The sequence below is a fragment of the Somniosus microcephalus genome, unplaced genomic scaffold (assembly GCF_052327205.1).
Source record: "Somniosus microcephalus isolate GS21.2 unplaced genomic scaffold, FLI_Smic_1.0 unresolved_chr1, whole genome shotgun sequence".
In the NCBI taxonomy this organism is placed as follows: domain Eukaryota; kingdom Metazoa; phylum Chordata; class Chondrichthyes; order Squaliformes; family Somniosidae; genus Somniosus; species Somniosus microcephalus.
In genome coordinates, this window is record NW_028225179.1 from 13161824 (window position 1) to 13167322 (window position 5499).

Sequence of the window (5499 nt, forward strand, 5' to 3'; positions counted from 1 at the left end):
AAATGGAGGAGCAGGAGCAGTGGATCAAGAGAGGCGCAGCCAAAGGTAGAGATGGAATATGGAAAAAGGATCACAGGGGAACTTGTTGAAAATGTACCATGAGCCAGACCATGGGGGGTGGAATGGCATGATAGGTAGGCTAAGTACAGATTGGTGGTGGAGTGGAGTGGGAAAAGATGTGGCAAGATACTGCAGACGCTGCATCATCTGTGGACAACACAACCCAGGTAGGCCCATAAAGGTTGGAATAGCCCACCAGCCACGACACAAAGGCCCCTGGGAAAACCTCCAATTAAACTTTACTGGAACCCTACCTCACAGTAGAGGGAAGAAATACTGATTAGTGATCATAGACCAGTTTACAAGTTGGGTGGAAGCATTCCCTACTGTAGTGCTCAGACTGTGGCCCGAATATTTGCATACGACGTGATACCGAGATGGGGGTCCCATTGCAAATAGGTTCAGATCAAGGTACCCACTTTACGGGAAAGGTAATGAAAGAAACTTGTAAGTTACTGGGGGTAAGACAGAAGTTCCAAATCCCCTACCATCCGCAAAGCTCAGGCATGGTAGAGCGAATGGACAGAACCCTGAAAACAGCCTTAAGCAAGGCCATAGCCGAAACTGGACAGGGGTGGGTGGATGTCCTTCCATGCATCCTGATGAGGCTGCGAGCCAACTCAAACAGGATGACCGGACTGACACCATATGAACGCATGAGTGGACAAGCAATGTGTCTGCCGGATGTATTAGCATCTGGTAGCGAGGGGCTAGGACCATTAAACAATAAAAATATGAAGTACGTACAAACATTGGATAATCAATTGAAAGTGCTCTAACAAGAAGTTAAAGAACAACAAGACATCAGAGATAAAAATACACAAAAGTAGCGGTCCTCGGAGCACCTACCCAAGGTAGGCGAGCAGGTAGTTATTAAAATATTGCCAGAGAGATCGGGATTCTCACCTAGATGGACCAGAACATTTGAGGTTATCATGACCAGCGATATGTGCGCATGTATACATATGAGGGGAAAGGATAGATGGAAACATTGGACACAGCTAAACCGGTACAACAATAACCCATCTGATCTTAAGTCCCACAGAAACAATGGAATAAACACCAGAGATGAGCTACCTCTGGTGACAACCAGACCTCTGTTTAAATTACAGATAAACATGGATCCCGTAAGATGGATTGTCATAACTACCCTGATGACAGCATTTATAAGTACAAGTAACGGGCTGGAAGAAATGGACTGCAGGTTGAGATCCCATAATGGCGACTTCATGGAGGCTTCATCATATCACACAGTTAGGGGTGTGAAAAACAAGGAAAATGATGTTACAGGTGTAACGGTACCTGGGTGAACTTGGATCAACAACCATGCGGACCCTGTAGAATGAAAAAATGCCAGCAATATGGTAGAATGTAATAGACACTGGCAGATGTTGGCTCAAGTAGGGAGAGGATATGTCCTGAGCTGCGCGGAAAATGATATAAGATGGACTATTGTACACGGCATTACAACACCTCAACCAACAACAACAAGGACCACACCGCAAGGGTTAACCCTAGAAACAACAACACCCCCAATCACAACAATACCTGAAGAATGGAGGTGTCCGAAATGGACGCCTGGGCCTGAAAATGGACTGGTGATATTCACTGAGGGAGAACAATTGTATGATAGCGTGAGACACGAAATTGTACCGGTACTAATGAACTTAACCATGTTACAATGGCCAGGATATTCTGACAGGTTTACTAAAATTAGAAAATTCTATGCATATATGATAAAGAATGTAATTAACCAAGCTGCTGATGTGACAGGGGCTACTGACGTTAGGGGACATGCTGCATTTCACCAAAGGATTAAGAGGAGCTTAGTAACCGATATACCCATGGGAATAAACACGGGGACATAATTCATTAATGCCCTAGATATACAAGGTGTCCAAAGTAGTGTGGAACGACTACAAAGGGTAATACAACAGATTTTAGAGAAGGAAACTGGTTTGGTTCGACAAGGATCAGAGTTGGGAGGACATACGATAAGGAAGTTACTCAAGGGAATCAAGGTTATAGAGGACCATGCTAGCATTATCAACAAAACAAACCATAGAGATGAGGAACAGGCAAAAGACAGGGTAGGAAGAGGCTTGTGTTAAGCCTATGGCCAATGGATCACCGGACAGTTAAACACAATCTGGCACAGATACAGCGAGGCGAGGTACCAGACTGGATTAACAGCACACAGCTCTGTGGCCTGAGCCAGAATCCAGGCCCTCTGACTGCTTGTACCCTCAAAGGGATGACCAGAGTATATCCAGTGATACAAAAATGTAAAGTAGAAGTGACAGCAATGATAGGTATGGTACTCCTGATGCCAGTGGTGGGACTAGACATGGCTCCATACCCACAGTACCAGGTAACAAACATAGGCATAGTGAGGGGTGAGACATACCTCCAATACTATTCAATTGATACCTATGCCATCAGGAAGAATGATACTATGAGAGGCGTCTCCCTAAACGGATGCCACAGAAAGGCACGCTTATGGTGTGCCCACATCCAGTAGGAGAAGGCCCTATAGATGAGTGCGCCTATAATAAGACAGAGTGTGTGTGTTGGACTGATCACAAGTTGATCACCATCACACCCGCTCAGGGTATAAAGGCGAAGTGGAGTATTGTACAGCCACCACAGAGGCTGAGTACCAATAGAGTAACCTTGTATGTGCAATCACAATGCCTAACTTTTGCTTTACGCCAAAGATCCCTGTCACAATTGGACACACCAGATTGGTGTATGTACATTCAAGGGAGGAGATAAACCTAAATGTGCCAGATAGTCTAAAGAAAGAGTTGGTCAATTATGAAGGAGCAGTAGGGACCGCAATGCCCCACCTGCAAGAGGATCTGCAAGAATTGAAAGAGGATTTAAGTAAGATGGTGAAACAATACATAGTGCTGCAAAGGGACCTTGGGGAATTAGAAAGGGTCATAGAGATAGAGCTACAGGAGTTCCCGTGGTATGAGAAGCTGTGGGATTGGGGAATGAATGTTAACATACAACCATGGATCCGCATCATTTCCCATATATATTAGTGATAGTACAGTTAGTCATGGCTATATGATGGGGAATAGCAGCATGCACCACTTGTAACAAGAAACGGACCAACAAAGAGCTAAAGTGAAGCGGAAAGAGCTGGAATAAACAAGTTTGCTCTACACATGATGGGTATGCAGGGCCTCCTGAGCCAGCGCCTGATCACCACATGGGGCAGGAGGCACAGCAATGCTTATACATGTTGTTCAACTTGGGCAGTGGCCAAGTACCAAAAGGGGGGATTGCAGTGGGGAATGAGTTAAACTGACATCGCTGGCAGCTTCACTGAATGGTGTAATAAAGAGAATAATCTAATATTTGCAGTGGTAAGCTTTTTCTAAATTGCTGAACTGGCAGTAGAGATAACCTAAGCAGTAGTTGTAGAACTGCTTACTGTGTTACTGAGAGACAGTTGCAAATAGTCGGAGGAGGAAACCATAAGAGGCCTAGAGGATGTAAGCTCTGTTCTGGCAGGAAAGTAAAATAATGAGTTGGAAGTAAAGAGGCCTAGAGAGGCATGAAAGGAGGACAATGAGTCAGAAGTACAATGTTGATGAGACCCCATCTGGCATAAACAAAGTTCATAGGTGCAACAACAGCTTGGGGGATAATGGACATGTACTTTTCCGATAATAAAGGTGGTACTTTAATATAACGCAGCATGGGCAACCAATCAGTGAATATGTATACGGGCCAAGGACCAATCAGGTGGTAGGAATGAATTTTGAATGAGCTGGACATATATGTTGTAATGTATAAAAATGTAGGGCTTGCTAATCCAATTTGGAGAAGTCTGGCTAAGACAGAGCAGATTGTCTCCCCACTGGTGTAACAAAGACAACTTGATTATCGATCCGAAAACCTTGTGTCAGGTGTTGGTTTAAAATACTCCACAATACTTCTATAGTTATTAATGACTTAGAAAATTCCTATATCCACGTTTGCTGATGATGCAAAGGCTGGTGGTATGGTAAGTCGTGTAGACAGCAGCATATAATTACAAAGATATATTGATAGATTAAGTGAATGGACGAAACAGTGGCTGATGGATTACAACGCAGGTAAGTATATCGTCATTCATTTTAGACCTAAAAAGTAGATCCGAGTATTAATTACATGGTGCAGAGTTCGGAACAGTGGAGTTCCAAAGGGGTTTCGGGTCCATGTACACAGACCACTGAAATGTAGCAGTAAGGTACAAAAATAATCAAAAAAATAGAATATAAAGGAGAGGAAGTTATTCTGCAGCTATACAGCGACCTGGTTAGACCACATCTGGAGTTCTGTGTACCGTTCTGGGCACCGCCTGTTAGAAAGGATAGATTAACCTTAGAGGAAGTGCAGTGCACATTCACCAGAACGTTACCAGCGCTCCAATGGTTAAAATATGAACAGAGATTACATAAACTGGGCTTGTATTTCCTGGAATATAGAAGGTTGTGGGGATTTGATTGAGGTTTTAAGATTTTGAAACGAATTGATAAGTTAGATAGAGAGAAACCTTTTTTGGCCGTTGGTGGGGGAGCCGAGGACAAGGGGGCATAATCGTAAAATCAGAGGCAGGCCATTCGCGAAAGAAGTTAGGATACATTTCTTCACATGAAGGTTGGTAGCAGTGTGGAACTCTCTCACACAAAATAGCAGTATATGCCAGCTCAACTAATAATGTAAATCTGAGATCGGTACGTTTTTGCTACACATGCGTTAAATTGATGTGTTGCCAAAGCAGCTGGATGGAGTTAAGGCAAAGCTCAGACAGGAATTCAGTGAAGGGCGAACAGGCTCAAGGGGCTGAATGGCCTCCTCCGGTTCCTATGTTCAGTACACCAATTGTAAATGAAGAAACGCTGTCTTGAAGGGTGAATTATAAATATGGCACCATCCCTTGCAGAGATCATAAGCGTTTTCATACCAAAAATAGCTTTAGGTTTTACTTTCAACCTCGTTGCCTTAGCATCTACCAAGGAGTGGGGTTCAAACCCACGCAGACACACGCTCATTGAATCTTAAGTCCAACGCCTTAACCACTCGGCCACCCTAGTGGCAGAAGCCCACCCGCGCAGTGCTTGAAAATTCGACAAATCCCTTGCTGACTAAGTTTAGTCTTCAGCGTAGAGCAAACTACGCGTCAGCATAATCTGAAAATGTGAGAGGATAAAGACATTTTCTAAAACTACAGACGGTGAAAAGCTGAACTGCAAAAGCACAGCAGCTGGGCAAGTAACGCATTGCGCTGACCGTTCGTAACTGGACAAGAATCCCCTCGGCTTTTAGCCCACAGAACATGTAACACTCCCGTCAACACTGAAAACCTTTGAAGGAAGAATGTTAAAATGCAGGTCAAACACCCAGGATCAGCAAGCTCTAAACTGAGCCAGCGCTTAAAGG

The 5499-nt window shown here is 44.0% G+C and overlaps 1 non-coding gene across 1 annotated transcript; it reads right to left on the reverse strand.

The window, feature by feature from the left end:
* Positions 1-5069: 5069 nt before the first annotated feature.
* On the reverse strand, positions 5070-5153 carry trnal-uaa (transfer RNA leucine (anticodon UAA)). The gene has a single exon. It is a non-coding gene; the product is annotated as a tRNA-Leu (tRNA).
* Positions 5154-5499: the final 346 nt, after the last annotated feature.